This window comes from Lygodium microphyllum, chromosome 18 (assembly GCF_053477565.2).
Source record: "Lygodium microphyllum isolate KBCC chromosome 18, Lygodium_microphyllum_v1.1.10, whole genome shotgun sequence".
Lineage (NCBI taxonomy): Eukaryota > Viridiplantae > Streptophyta > Polypodiopsida > Schizaeales > Lygodiaceae > Lygodium > Lygodium microphyllum.
This window is the reverse complement of record NC_141152.1, coordinates 109,382,579-109,400,163: the sequence shown is the minus strand read 5'-3', so window position 1 is coordinate 109,400,163 and position 17,585 is coordinate 109,382,579.

Sequence of the window (17,585 nt, the reverse complement as noted above, 5' to 3'; positions counted from 1 at the left end):
TTTTGTAAACCATAGTACACCACCTTCAAATGAGATCATGTTATACTCAAAAAACAATTGACTAATCAATAAAACCATGCATAATATTTCCAAGGATCATTTCATATTCTTCTCCTTGGACTATTTTACAAGTTTTTAGCATTGCTACCTTTTTTTAAAATGCATTTAAATTGCCTCACAAAAGGAATTATTTGGCATGTCAAGCATGTATTTCATCATTGATGACTTAAAGCTTTGCAATTTGGCGAAACGATACCCCCAACCCCCTTGGGGCCCTGACTTGCCAAGTATCAACACACACACACACACAAGCATGCATTATACCCAACCAACTAGGTAGTCACACTAGGGTTCTAGCAAAACTAAGTCAATTAGAAGCTTTTCAAGAAGAAACAATTTTCTTCATTTAACAATTTTCAATTTAATTCTCTTGACGTTTGAAGGATTTTCAATTTAATACCTAAAAATCAAAGTGGCTATAGGATGTAATGAACCTAGGAACCACAAACCAAGTACTAACATGTATCTTTTAAGACACCCACTAGTGATTTATTACCTAAAAGATCAAGTGGATCACCTCCTATATGACCAATCCTCTACTTAAAATATATAGTATCCTCCACTCTCACTTTTCTTTTTGCATTTAATATCATGCATATCCTTTTTGGTCCCCAAGGACTCCCCCTTCTCCCAACTTCCCTCTTGTATGGTTTCAATTTCCTTTGCCCTTCTAGAACTTTGTGCCCCTTGCATGACAATGCATTATTATGGTACTTTCCTCCCTCCTCCCTGTCAATTCTCAAGCTTCCTTTCTCTTTTCCTTCTTTTTTCTTTGGTTGTTTCCCCCTCTCCCTGTTTCTTTACTTTTCTTTATTTCCCTCCCTTCTATTCACCATCCTTATCAATGTGATGGTTCTCTTCTTTATCTTTTCCCTTTCCAAACCTTCCCTCTCTCTCAAATGGACATCTAAACAATCACATCTATTCCAAATTCTAGCTTTTCATGCTCTGGAACATAACTCTCTCTCTCTCTCTCTCTCTCTCTCTCTCTCTCTCTCTCTCTCCACATGACCATGTGTGTATGTGTGAGTGAAAGGAAGATGTGAGGAAGATGTGAAGGTCAAGAAGAAGGATTAGAGAATTGGAAATGAACTACTTTCCATGACGATGCGGCATGCTTGCAAAGTGCATACTTGTATGCATCTTACATACACATCCACATGATTTTTTCTTACATTAGTAGATATATTATTTAGCTTAGCTTCACATATTTAAACTTCATTTTGAAGTACTAATAGACCTCCATTTAAATGTAAAATCTATTATTGTTACAAAATCAATCTTTTCTAGGATTATATTTATCTTGGTTCGTGAGTTCAAGATTTTCACCTCTGTATATAATACCATTGATTTCTCTTGTCAATGTGGTGAATCTTGACACATTTTAAAAAACGTTTTAAGTTGTCTTACCATAAAAGCTTTTAAATGCTACATCTCTTATATTTACCCTATATAAAGGACATATTGTTTCAGCTTTAAAGCAAGGAATAAAGGTGACCTAGTTTTGTATTCTCATGTGCTATCTTACCCTACCTGACACAATGCCTTCCCATCTCCCCTCTTGATATCACCTTTGTTGTAAGGATATTCTTTTTCACCTTGGACATGTCGTTGGCTAACCACATGTGCACAATAAACATTAGAATTGAAACAATTGAGTTATTAAAGCCCTTTACACCATGGAGTTTTTCAAAAAATGATGAGAGATATGATTGTATCATATTTCGTGTGAACTAGCTTTTCGGCCACAGTCAAAAGTTCATTATTATCACGATATGAGAAGATCAAAGTTTATCCTTAAAATAAAAATGGAGAGATGTTCTTATCATTATCACATAAAACAATCTTCAAAGTCACATTGGAGGATTCAAAAGGTTCTTACATGCGAATCACCTCCGCTCTATTGTTAGTAAGGATGCACAAAGTTCAAGTGGCTCAAATGTTGAGAATAATGAATAGTTTGAAAGATGACCTTGATACACCCATGGTAGTCTATAATGGAGAAGACTCTTTATGGGTTTTAGAGTCGAATACAATTGGTAGCTTGGATCGTGCAAAGAAAGGCTCTTGAAGCTAGGCAAAGATTAGCTGGCAATATTACTGGAATGTCTTGGGAGATGATATCTCTAGAAGCCCAATTGCCTCGACTAAGAATGCCTTTAGGTGATTTTTCTCGAGAAAAAACAAGAGCATAGGTCAGAATTGCGGGGATATCAAATCCATGGCTTTTCACTTTAAGATTTTTATTAAGTCTTGGGCTTACAAGATTTGGATTGATAGTATTGGAGTTCAAGTTGGATAAGTGAATGAAAAAACATTATTTTGTTATCTATCACTAGATATAAAATTTTAGGAAAAATAATTCTTTTACATATAACTGCCATTAAAATAAGTTTAAGTAAAAGGAAACATGATTGTGAAAATTTTAATATGACTTGTTTGGATTATGATAATTTTTCTATGATGCTAAAAATTGGTAGAGATAACTCAATTCATGCAAATTATACAGCCTAGGAAAATGAAAGAGTATTCCGTGACCACCATATGTAAAACAAGGCCTATGAAGCAATAGTGGTTCAATTTCCAAACATAATAGTATTTACACCAAGAAAATGAAAAACATATTACACTTAACTTATTCTCAACTTCCTATCCATTCAATGAACCAAAAAACAATGTTGTAATCAAATGTGTAATTAGGCTCTCTCAAAGTTAGTACCAAGAAAAATAAGTGTGACATAGTCATCTCAAAGTTAGTGGTATCTAGTCCAATGCTATTGGAATGACCCGAGGCTTCTCATTATATTGGGTCAAGGTTCTTTCTTCTTCTTCTTTTACATACTTGCAAAGCTTTCATGATATTACCTTTTGTGTCATCATATTCACTTTCGTCACTCTATGATACTATACCCATAATTGGATTGAATCCTCAAAGAGATGAATTGATGTTACATTTATGATGATTTTCCATTTTGACTCAATCATTAAATTATAGAAAAGAGTAGCATAATCTTCAGGGGCTTCCCAATTTGAAAAGGAACTTGTGGATACCTTCATCTAATTATCTTGAAAATGACATAGGTGACTTTAGCTTGGGACATAAAGGCATCCATGATGATAAGTTTCATCATTTATTAATGCATAAACCAAGAATCTATAGATGATCATAAATTCCAAGTGAATCCACACAAGTATATTTGTAGGTGAATTTGGCAAATTTTTGGACACATTTCTTCCTCATCAATTAATTGAGCTTAAAGAGCTCACAAATATTTGCAATGATGCCCAAACCACACCAATTCATGAGTTCATATTTATTATTATTATTATTATTATATTTAAAATGTATCTTTAGTATAATGGTTTTAGTAACAAGAGGAATTTATGCTTCATACATAGCACAAGGAGCATTCACTTTGCAAAAGACATATGACTACTTCGCAACCATCATCCATCAAATTAATTTACATCATTTTCCAGTAGAACATGTAGCCACAATAACTTGCAAATATCTTTGAAATAGATTAGCATAATGAACACAAACACTATAATAACCTTGCACCCCATACATAAAATAATTTGCTCAAGTTACCGAAAATGACCAATTATACTAGATCAAGAAAGATGTAAACATGATCTACTCTGTTATTTCCCTCTTGTAATTCATATTTTCATGTAACAACCCCACATAAGGGAGAAATTTTGTTAGCCTATGTGTGAGTGAGGGCACATATGTGTATGGGGGCACCCAACTAGAAAGGGGGAGGTGGGGACCTATCTCACGAAGATTTTAAGTTGAATTATGCAATATCATAGGCAAAAAACTAAAATACACATTAAAGTCAATGAGATTAAAATATACATTGAAGTGAGACATGGTTTCACTTTGAAAATGTATATTATATAAAATTTAATTCTAATCTCAAATCTCAAATCTAAAATAGGCAGTCATGACAACTCTCTAATTAAGTCCAAGCCCTCAGTTCTTCATTTCTAAACTCCACTCTATTATGCATGTATTTAGCATTGATAGCATTGGGATTGTGTAATGATTCTATATCATTAGACTCTTGGGGAAGTTACTATATGTATATCCTCTACATCATGTGCATTCAAGGCTTATTTATAAATATCCTTATCTGTGAATTTTTAATGAATAAAACATAACCCTTTTCTATTCAATCTATAAATAACTCCTTTATATTGCACCCTTTTGTGTGTAAAAAAAGTATAAAAATGGTATTTTAAAAATACCTTATTTTGAACCCACGTGATGCACACATATATTCATGAGTAACTTACCCAAGATTAGACTCTTCACCAATGCTTCTTGATTCATAATGAGCTTTTGAGAGGTGGTAGTCTTGACAGATGGTGTGTCAGTGAGGCATAACCTAGGTTACATAAAACCATCTCATATGAAGAATTTAGGTGAAAATTTACCCAAAAAGCACAAGCAATCAATGAGCAATGTATTGATGAAGTCTCACAAAGAGTAAACACTTGATTTGTGCCAACATATGCATATATTCATGAGTCACAATGCTCAAAAACCACAAAGTATCATGGAGGTTTGTCCATAGCCTCATGGATTCAACCTCTAAAAAGCCCAATGCATTCCCTAGCATGGTTGCACCTAGATGCTCTATGATTACCCTAAACCACTACATATAAGCACGGTTCCTTAGAACAGTTGCACGTAGATGCTCTATGATTACCCTATACTATTGCACACAAGCATGGATATGTTGAAAGTGAAACCAAATGGCCAAAAAATCTCTTATACTTTGCTGAGACAATCACATTTAGATCCATCACCCTCCTATGAATATCCTATTTAGATTTGGCAATAACTCTAAAATCCAAGGTTATGTACTTGTGATCCTCTCAATCTACATAAAAATGTTGACTCAAGTACGACAAGTAGATGTGTTGTATTGTAATATGAGCACATAAAACAAGAGTGAGATAGTAGATAAAACTAGTATGCATGAATGATATAGTAGATGAGAGAGTTACGCCTCACCTTTAGACTTCATCCCCCTGAAAACTACCACTCCCCTTTGTTGGTGTGTCTTTCCTCTTGTCATGCCCTCAACAATCCATCATGGAACCATTTGGGTGACATGTAACTTTAGCAATGCAACTAGCCGATATGGATGTTGCATATACTAGATGAGTGATGTAGCATGCAAAATAAATTGATCTTGTTGGTGAGACTTCCATTCACTTCCATTTTCCTTGTCCTTGCTATACCTCTCCAAAAGGTTAAGAGTTATGGCCAAATCTATTCTTCAATGATTATTAGACGTATGGCCAAATCTATTAGAGTTATGTGCGTTTAAATCTAAAACTCTAAAATCCAATGTATTATTAGAGTTATGGCCAAATCTATAATTCCCTTTTCTTCAATGACATCAGCCATTGATTATTCAACATTGGCCCAAAAATTGAATACCCATTATAACTTCTTGTCACAAAAACTACACAACAAATACAATTTTATGCATGTGCTAGCAAGGTACTAAATTTTAGCCCTAACCAATGCATAAAAATACATCTCTCCATACTTGAACATTCTCCATTTGGGAAAGTATTCATTGTCCACATTAAAATCCCCTTCATTAAAATGACTCTCATACATGCATGCATGCTCATCACTTGAACCTTAATTCCATAGCATAAGGCTTTAGGATCATTAAAAGGTGGTTGCAACTAGACATCCATTTTTTTGACTTTCTATTTACTAAAAGAACAAGCAAAGTAACAAGTACATGGCCTTTCTCAGTGTTGTTCGACCATACCGAAATATCACAATTTACCAAGACCGCAATCACATGTTATATGTGGCTGAATGTTGGTCAAAAGGATTCAACACATCCATGGCAAGAACAAACTTTATGTTTCTTGGCTCTTCTCAAACTCAAGTCACATACTCTCAATGTGGTTCCATACTCTTCTATTTGCAAGCATGCATAGCACATCATGTATGCAATGATTCTTGGAGTGGAATGCCATCAAAGATATGCTAGCATGTCTTTGCACTTGAACATGTGTTGGATGTGTGGTATAAGAGGAAACTTGTAAATCACCTTCATTAATACTATGTCTCCTTAGGCCTCCTTACGATATCAACCAGCATCACACTTTGAGTAGTTATATCCATGTCTTAAAGATCATTTCTAAAGAGGAAAAAACCATTGGAACAAGATTGAATCAAGTCACAATACGTGCCTAGCCTGCACATGACCTTCACTGCATCATTGTGACCCTTTGATGTCTCATTTTCCATAGGCAATATATGATCCTTCAATAACCTACAATACAAAAAGTGTTTTTTAATGTCTTAGGTTCATAGTTGATGCTATCTAAAATGAAAGAAGCTCAACACAACTTAAGAAACATGTTACCTAAACAAGTTTGTGAGACTTTTGTCATATATTGATTCCAACTTGCAAGCTAAAAGAGACAAGACTTTGGGTTTTGTAACCCTTGGACCCTTGTATAGACGTGTAAATTGGCCTCCTCTCTCAACACACTCAAGACCATGGTTGTTTGGCCAAAGAAAAGCATTGATCATTTTGTCCATCTCTAATTCTATGATAGGCTTCATGTTGACCTTGTTCCCATGATTTGAAGAGGGTATGTTGAGTGCCCAAGTACTAACCTACTAACTTGCTAGTGTACCAACCTATCTCCTATTTTACTATCTGCAAACCTATTAGTTTACTAGCCTCCTAACTTATTAATCATAAACTAGTAATTAAATGATTGACTAATGTGTTAACTAAACCTAATAGTCTCCTAATATAACTATTGAACCTACAAATGTACATATTGATAGGGCTAATTTATTGATAAAACTATAATATAAACATTGCCATGTGCTTTTTGTACACCTAGTGTCCTAACAGTAGGAATACCAAGAACATCATCCAATCTCTCTGACCCACTAGAATATCCATCAAGAATCCAATTATTAATGTATGCATTGCTACCATTAAAAACGTTATTATTCCCTTTTTCATCTATAGTTGGCAATTTATATTAGCTACAACACTACTAGATGCACTTGAAAATATGAGGCTACCTCTTTGTCTACTAGATTGCAAATATGCTACTAGATTATGTCTCTGGTCCACTAAGAGTGTGTGATTTCTACTTTCTATTGTACATGACTACCATTATCATCATCATTGTCCAATGCATCACTACTAGATGCATACCAATTGCTCATCTCATAAAAGATGATATCTCCTCTCACTCTGAAGTTATTAATGACAAGGTTGTAACATCAAGACCCTTTCTACTCAGTAGAGTATCCAATGAAAATACAATTTTTAGCCTTTGGATCAAGTTTCTTCATCAACTCATTAGGCACATAAACATATGTACTGCAACCAAATACTTTCAAGAGTGATACATTGGCCTTCTTTTTTGTAAAGCATTCACCATGGTTCACACTCATAATATAAACGACAATATGAACAACCTCAAACCAATAGTTCTTTGGCCTTTTCCTTTTAGCCATATCAAGGCTCATGGTATTTTTGTAATACATCTATTTTTTCTTCTTAAAAGTCATTGAAACGATTAGAGATATATTCTATCCCTACATCTGGCCTGAAACACTTAATTTTCAAACTACTTATGTTTCAATAGAGTAGCCTTAAAAGTTTTGAAGTGCTCAAACTCTTCATTATTTTTATTCATAAAATGCACACACATCTCTCTAGAATGATCACCAATAAATGTAATGTTCTTACTACCATTGAGACAAACAATTTTTTTGTAGGCCCCCAGACATTTGTATGAATAGAATCGAGTATATTGATGCTTACATTTTTGTCACACAAAAAAAAATTTCCTTGCTTGCTTCCTAAACTAACATGCTTCATAAACTTTACTTGATTCTACAACTTTAAACTTAGGCAAACTTAATACCAATCGTGTTTGACTGCATTGATTTTGTCTTTTTACATTTGCATGACTCCAATATATTTGTATCAAATTTCAATATCTATAGCCGCACCTTTTCCTTTAGCATACATAGCAATGTCAATAGCACAAATACTAGCATTCACATCAACTATATGGCCCACTATGCTTCCTTTTGCAATTAATTTGTGCTTATTATCTCCACAAAGAGTAGCCTTTTGCATTAAATATGACTTGTAGCCCTTGCTTTATCATCTGAGCTTGTTATAATAGATGGCATATCTCATACATCAAAGAAACATTTTGTTTGATACATGTAATGACAATGGAACTTTCCCAATATGTGAAATTGGGTGGCATAAATCATCACTTGTCTTGACATAACCTAAACTTTGTATAGCCTACATCTAAACCATTCAGTATGGCTAATCATATGGTTTGATGCACTAGATTCCACATATTAAACATAATTAGATATCCTCTTTTCTACAATATAAACATTCATTATATGGTATATGACAAAATGCGCTCAGTTTTTGTTATTGTTCTCCCTTATTGATGATTCATAATTCCCTTGTTGTAATTTACCACTTCTCATATCTTCTTTCCTGTCAAAGTTGTGGGCTACAATATGACTTGTTTTTCTATAGTTACTATAGATAATACTAGAGTTACCAAAACCTCTATTCTTCCATCCACCTTTTTCTCTAGAGCTCACCTTGCCTCTAAAGTTACCATGGCCTCTTGAAATATGCATATTGGTGAGATAGTGGCCACATGAATAACGTAATGAAGGATGAGGTGCTAAGTGTAGACATCATCCATCTAACTAGGTAGTCCATTATCAATATTTACACACGTGGAGCTTGCCATCTCAACAAGACCACCATCAAACCTTACCTCTCTAGTATTGGAGCTTGCTACAATTCCAACCCCAAAGAAAGCTATACCAAGATCCAAGTCTAGAAAAGTCCAAATCCAAAGCAAAAAATCGTAAGCCAAATCCAAATTAGTACCTAGAAAGGCGATTCCCATGAAAATAGTGACTAAGAACTCTATGGTTGTGTACACCAAAAAGACATGTGAGACCTCTACAAGGCATGCAACAACCCATAGTCAATGTGAATCAAATGGATGTGGCATCACATTCCCAAGAACAAACAAAAAAATAGAACATGGAAAAATAGTAGCCCCATGCTACTACTCAATTTAGTGAAATGGATCCAAGAAACTACTCGTGCAACCAACAAAATTCCAAAAGCAACTTCAAGAATCTTACACCTCTCCTAAGAAAGCCAAATCATCAATGAATACTTCTAATGATATTGAAGATCCACCACAATAGTCACCATGATGGCTGATATAAAGCCAACACTAGTACTAGTTAGCCCAACCCATATAGTCACAAATGCTAACTACAACTCTCTCACTCTTTTCAACCAAGGAGCTAGCTAATGGAGTTTTAGCTAGCTTGCATTCATAGATTTATTTTCAAAACAATCGATTCTTCTAATCTTCATGTTTTGACTCACCATCGAAACCTCCATAGGTGTTCAAACCCAAGCTGATTAAACAATTAATTGTGGAAATGATAGAAGAAATGGCCAAAGAATAGGCTTAAACATTGACAATGTGCCTCAAGGATATCAAAGATACTATTATTATCCTTGCATCTTGTGCTCCCTAAGAAGTAAAAGACTCCATAATAATGGCATGTCATGGAAGAAACAAGAATTCATATTTGCTAATCACTATTGCATTATGGACAACACATTATTACTCATATATAGGAGATTTCTTGAGGCCATGAGGTTAACTTTCTTATTTCCAAGAAACTCTATGTCAAGAGCCCGAAAGAGTAGTAAGCATTAGCAAAGAGAGTAGAGGGATACAACCCCATTGAGTAGGAATGGAATATCATCCCCATTGGCATTGCTACTCTTGGAAGTCAATTAATGAATAATGTTGAACAAAGAAAAGCCATAAATACTTATCTGTGTAATCCAATATATATAGCACCTACTTCACTCAAAACGTTGTCATTATCATCAAGAATTTTCCTTTGAATAACACTTGCTCCAACATGCTCTCCTAAACAAAATCCAACGTGCTCTAGGCTAGAGAAATCCTACTAGAAGAGGAATTTCATAATGACAATTGATTGGGCCAAGTAAATATGATTTTAGACATTGTCATCTATATATCATTCTTGGCCACTACTCTTCAAACAATGGATCTATATGCTAACCTAAAGTATAATCCAAACTCAATCCAAACTTCTACTATTACCTTATTCCTCAAGACTATTGAATTTGTAACATGGTAACTTTGTACATAAATAAGCACCCATTGTGGGAGACAGACTTTCTTATGGACTTGGGACTCATGTACTCTTTTTCATGCTGCACTTGAAATGGTCTAGCATTATATTCCATTAGATTGGTTGTTAATGCAACCATTGTATGTGTGATAAAGTTAGCTACTCTTTACAAAGTTCCTTCTACTTCATACCTTTCCTTAGGGGATTTTCCTTCAAGGTGCTATTAATACCTTTTTTTTTTGGAAAAAAGAAAACCCATAGCTAAAAATAATCCACACACAAGACATGTGTATGCACACATCAAAGAAGCATTTCACTTTCTTTGGCTAGGGGGTCCTAACAAAAGTTCACGCTATGCACTACCATAGAGCAATAAATTTGAGTCATATTTTTTGCAAAAAAAGTTTGTAGGCTAGATCTATTTTTTGTAAGAAGATGCCTTAAGGAATACATAAGTGCATTTTGTAGTTATAGTGGGCTAGGACAAACTCATTAGAGAAACCAAGGGAGGTTTCCAAGCCCCCTACACCAACAAATAACAAACAAGATTTAGACCCACACCCTAATCCTTTAGATACAAAGGGCTCAAATTCAAACAGTTTAAGGACCTAGAACAAGTGGTGGACAACTCAACAACTCATTGAGGAATGCATCTTGCACCATTATGTGAGCTTGAATGTATCTTACACCAAAATGTGAGGTTGTAGGGGGGGTGACATGGACCATTAACTATGCATAAAGGTCATCAAGACTTATTAGGCACCAAGACAAGGGCAATCAAACTATCAGAATACGTGAGTGAGAAATTGAACATCTAATCACTCTTATAGGTAGAATTTTGGAAGAGACACTAGGCATGAACACAAGAACAAATCTTATGACAAAAGTCTCAAGGTAATGGAAACTCACTTGAGATGAAGACACTTGCATGAGCTCAATCAAGACAACTTACAACTTGGGATAGGATATCGGTTCTTGACTGTGATCTTATTCAAGTCTCTGTAGTCAATGCACATACTAAAAGAGTCATCTTTCTTCTTGACTAATAGGACTGGATATGCATAAGGTGAGGAGCTCGGTTCAATAAACCCCATCCCAAGTAGCTCTTTAACTTGCTTTGTAACTTCTTCATGCTCACACTTGGAGAGACTATAAGAAGGCTTGTTACTAGCTCAAAATGAGGCTCTAGATCAATCAAGTTGTCCACTTGCCTATTAGAGGGAAGGGTTGTAGGCATCTAAAATAAATCACCATACTCCTCTAGTAAGGCTTTCAATGCTAAATTCTTAGATATTTTTGAGGAGTGATATGTATTGTCCTTATTCAAGTGCAAGATAAAGATATGTGAGCATTTCTTAAGCTCCCTTTTGAATTGCTTTACTATAATTAGTTGAAAATTAGTATTATCACGAACTCCCTCTAAGAGGATGAGTTGTCCATATATAACAAACTCCAAGTAGAGATGACTGAAGTCCATAGCAATTTTACCCAAATGTTTCAGCTAGTCATAACCCAAGACAACATCAATGGGGCCCATGTCTAATGCAATTAGATCAACTGATGCCACATAGTTTTTAGCCAAGCATATGGAGACTTTAGAGCATATATGTGTGTTGATTTCTTCTTCACTACATGCTACTTGAACTTTTAGTGGGTGTTGTAATTCCATAGGGATGCATTTCAACATATCAATGGCTGAATTATTGATAAAACTGTGTGTACTACCACTATCCACCAAGATAAATATATGCTTTCCATTAATGATTCTTTGAATGCACAAGGTTCTGGCGCTTCTGGATCCATTCCATGCATTCATGGAGATGGAGCAAAGGGAAGTGGTAGCCAGAGGGGGTATAGTAGAAGTGTTCAAACCAATATCATGAGGTGGACATCCACTTGGGTGAAAGGGAAACCCATCCTTTAGATCATAGAATTGTTCCTTGTCCAAGTCTTTTGCATAATCCTCATTTCCATCATGTACAAGGGTATTTGCAACATCCAAGTCATGTAATTCCTCCTCATCATTTTGCCAATCCTCCATAACATACATGCTATGAACTTTGACCTTTGCTACCTTGTAGGGGTATTTTGAGGTATGGTCTACCATGTACTTATCTCCACACTTAAAAGATAAGCTTTTTTCTTTCCGATCTTTTACAACATTTGGGAAATGAAAATTTTTGCCACTTTGATCACTCGGGACTGATGCATTTCAAGTCATGTTTTAGCATATTTAGCCCCACCATTAGAGCTAAGTGTTATCCCAAAAGTGCCCTATTTTCTTTTAGTGTGTGGGGGGGGGGGGGGGGATAAGTGGGCATTTTGGGGCTATTACTAGGCATGGGGTTTCCTCTAGAAACACCACCATATTGGTCTAGCCTCATGGGGTATAGGACTACCCAAAACGTTGCTGAAAGCCCTCATTTTTTGGTATCTAGCATATCTTTTAGCCAATTCAATTGTATCAAATAAGTTAGAAGGCTTTTGAGCCATTACTTCAATTGACAAGTTAGGCTCTAACCCGTAGATGTACTTGTGTAGTTTTTCATATTCCATCTATAAAGAGCTCTTCTTCTCAGCCACAACCCTTCTTTCTCTTGTTTAGCTATAAATATGAGGCATGGGGAGCAATTAGAGAAGCACAAGGAGACCCCAAGAGGCTGCGAGAGAGAGGTAGAGAGAGGGAGGTAGAAGGATACCCCTCCAAGAGATTGCGTGAATGAGCTTGAGAGAGAGAGAGAGAGAGAGAGAGGAGTTACCTCGAAAGGCTACGAGGAAGAGAGTTAGCTCGATTCCCCCTATCTCGGTCTTTGACTAAGCCATTTCTCTTACACTCTCCCATCTCAATTTCATTTCTCCTTCTTTATCTCTCGAATCCACTTGCAAACGATGGCCTCCAAGCGAAAGCTCTCTCCAAACACTGAAACTCCCACCACAACCAACGAGACCGTGAACCAAGGGACCGCAACTACGAGAAATGCATCTCTTATGAATCAAGTGCACCCCATTGTATTAGGGAAAAGAAATTGGGAGAAAAGAGTGTTTACATTAATTATCGCAACTTAATTGAGCATGTTTCGAGATAATGAGTGTACTAGGAAAATTTTGTTCATCCCATTTATCTTAGGTGATCGATTAAAATTGCACTTAGAAGTCATTAAATTGCACATAAATTGCATGGAAATTTCATGCTAGTATATATATGAAAAGATTCAAGAATATGCATTAAACTACAATTAAGCCAGATATATTTTATGCATCCACATTCGTTTGCTTAGTTGAAATAATAGGAAATCCTATTACATCTCACAAAACATAGATTGAACTTGGGATAGAATATGTAGGGTTCCTAGGAAGTTGAAAGAATTTCAGACCCTAAAGTGTTAGAAGTTGAAAGGATTCTTCTCAAGGCCCATCTTGCTTGAAGTTGAAAGAAATACAAAGTCCTTAAGTAACTTTATGAATTACGTGACAAACCCTAGTTCAAATGCTCTTAATATACATGGTCAAGTTCATGAACTAGTTTGTGTACTCCCTTATTGTGAAATTGCATTGGTCAAGTTGGTACCATCATCTTGCCAACCGCTACTTTTCCACTAGGGATACAAAGACTTGAACCATATGAACCTTAAAGTCTTTCGGATCAATAAACTGTTGATTCTCACAACTTATGTAGCACCACCAAGTGTGGAAAAAACCCTCTAAATGGAAAGAGGTGAATTCAATTTTTTTATCATCAAGGCATGGGTAAATATTAAAATAGGACTCTAATTTAGAGGTCCATTCTTTCAAGTCCAATGGGGATGGTGATTGCCTATTGTACTTGGTAAGAATAATCTTGTCATCGAGAACATTGGGGCCTTGTTGCCCATGAAAGCCTTGTTGTCCATATATACCATGTTGCTCATACATACCATGCTATCCATACAAGCCATGTTATGCATTGACCCAAGAGGAGAGAGAATGAGTAGAAGAGAGAGAAAGAGACTCTTCAACTTCTCCTTTATATAAATACATTTACATTTACAAGATAAAGGAGAAGTTGAAGCCATGTAATATATAAAGGGTGTAATATATATTTTACATATGTCTTGCTCGTTACAAAATATCCTTTCTTTTGAATTCACCTAGTATCTTAGATGTTCTATAAGATGCACTGCCTAGGGTTTTCTTCAAGATTTCCTTCTTCTTCTTCTTCCTACCACAAGATCTTTGTTGGGAGTGCGATATTTTTCGCTTTCTGGATTTGTGTCCTTAGGATCTTAATAATCTTTTCACAAGCTTTTGATTGCTCTTTTTTAATGTCCTTGGATGCTAGATGCCTTGATGTTCTACTTCTCCTTCCACGTTGTAGTTGGAGGGCTCTAGTATTTTTTGTGAGGATTATCACCATAATAGGCTATGGAAGAACTTTAACACAAATCATTTGAGAGGCTCCAAATGACCCTCATGCACCTTCCCCTTTACAAGTAAGGTCTCATTCAGAAGAGAAAATAAGGATGACCTCATTAAGGGAAGTTACAACCAAATAGAGAAATGAGGTACTTGGGAGGCAACTAGAAGAATATCAAGAGAAGAAAACAATGAAGGCCAAGAGAAAGGAAGAGCTCATGAAGAGTCAAGACCATGGGAAAGAATAGGACTATATAGGTAGGTAGGAAGAAGAAGAACTAAGGGTAGCACTTGAGTATTCATAAAAGAATAGGAATAAGACCTTCAAGTTTGTACAAATCCCTCTTTCATATAACTTGCAATTACCTTCACCTACTCATTTTATGACTTTAGAAAAAGTAGACAATGTATGAGGAGTAGCCACCACCCTTGTTCTTTGATATAAATGCTAGAATCAACAAAGCTCCTATGGCTACAATCATCCTCCATGGGGAATTCTTCCATAGATTGCTCAAAGCTCCCAAAAGACATGGATGAGAGACAATTCACCTATTGTTCTCACCCCTTTGTTCCATAATATCCTATCCATATTTGATTAGCCAACATTATGTCATGAGTTTCCTTGTTCAACTACTAGACCCCTTCTTGAGGAGTAATCACATCAAAAGAAGAGAAAGAAACACAATTAAAAGTAAAAGTTTAAAAAAATACAACAATAAAAGAGAGCAAAAGCTCCGTCCTTCACAAGGTATATGCACTAAGTTGTCTGCCTAGGGGTCCTCAAGTTAGAAGTGTCCAATGGCTTGAGTTGATCGGATCCATCTATAATCCCCTAGCCCATTTCCCCCACATCAAAGGCAAGACACTCCCAAGATTTCTTGAAGACCTATCATCCTAAGTTTCATAGCATGAACCACCATTACATTGACTAGTTCCTAAAATGTGGGACATACCTAAGAGTTTTTTGCTTACCTAGTGTTTCTCCTAGTCACACTACCCAAGCATTTGCACCACTAGCACTTGTAGGTTAGACACTACCCTTAGGAAGAGATGATGAGGTTTTATTTCAAATACACCTTGCATACGCATCCAAAAGAACCATCAACATCCACCCTCACCCTCAAATGCTCCCATACAAACATTACCTCTTTGTCTTTGCCTCCTCGGATGATGAAGTTCTCACTACTATTACACTCAACTACTACAAACCAATGTGCCAAGGGAGTAGCACTCATCTAGAGAGGGGCAATGCTAACCCAAATATTGAATATTGCAAAAGGGATAAAAAATTTGAAGAATTTACTAAATGAAACAAAGTTAAAGGCTACTCAAGGCATTCAAAGCTTGATCAAATAAGTCAATGTGGAATAGTCAACTGACCAAGAGAAGGAACCAAGATGGTTGCACATGAATGGAGTGTTGAACATTTAGATGGATCGTTTAAGGAGAATTTCAATGACACATCACAAGCACGAAAAAGTCCGGATGTGGAAAAAATTTAAAATTTGGTAGGTAATTACTATTTTTATTTTCTAATATATTTTAAAAGAAAATTTAGTGTTGGACCCACTCCCATGCAAATGGTAAAACCTCTCGAAGTCACATTGTCTGTTTTATTTTTCTATTCATTAGTAGACATGCACACACACAAAAGCCTAGAAGAATAAAATGAGGAATTGTGTGCAAATCTATCCATGAATAAAGTCATAGGCTCATCGTAGGCATATAGAATAAAATATAGGGGCATAAAAAAGAAGCTAAGTTTTGAGGCTACCCACCTAGAAAACCCTATCCATATAATGTGAGAATAAAAGCTCTCATTCTTGTATGTGCAATTTGTAAGTTTAATCTTTCTTCTCTTCCTTCTTGCTTCCATCATAGCTTGGAGAGAGAGAGAGAGAGAGAGAGAGAGAGAGAGAGAGAGAGAGAGAGAGAGAGAGAGAGAGAGAGAGAGAGAGAGAGAGTGTGTGTGTGTGTGTGGGCATGCATGTGTATATGTGAGGGACTTATAAAGTGAAGTTTTCTCTTGCATTTTATTCATCTTCTTCTCTTCTTCTTCTTCCATGCAAGTGGATAGACAAGTCCCTTTTTGACCCATGGGCTTTAGCACAAATAGAGGGGATTTTTGGATCACTATAGTTGCTAATCTCTTATGTTTAGTTAATTCCAATGAGTCATTCTTAAATTTTTTAAATTCAAGATGGCTCATTTTCTCATTTTCTCCTATCCTAAGAAGAGTTTTTAGATTTCTTCGTATCCCAACTTTGACCTAGGAAGTCCATTCATGTCTCTCCTTTTTATAGTTCTTGAAATTGGTTATTCTATCACACATTTTGACTCCAATGATTGCTATTTCTAGTTCTATCTCTTGATTGAGAAAATAAACAACTTAATATAACTTACAAAGTATGCTATTTTGGGAGATAAGATTGTTTTAATTTTAAGCTACAACATTCCAAAGGTCTAATGAGAGAGAAGATTTAACATAGGCTACTATTAATGGCTTAGATTATCAAGTTAGATGTTATCCTTCTAGAGGACTGCATTCATAAGATATAAACCAATTTGGCAAGGCTAAGATAAATGTTTTTAGGATGATGGCCCAAGTATTGATGGCCTAGTTGCTACCAAGAGTGTGGATTCATAATGTTATAGACTACATTTTGGTTGGTGCCATCATAATATTTCCTACAATCCCAAGGAGTCCACCTTATAGAACATGTAAGATACCAGGTAAGTTCAAAAGAAAGGGTATTATATTTAGTAAAGTTTACAAGATTATATTTACAAAAGGGGTTTTTAAATTACAAATTGAAAAAAATCCATAAGTTTAGTAAAGTAAAATGGGTCATTTAAAGGCATTACGACATGTATT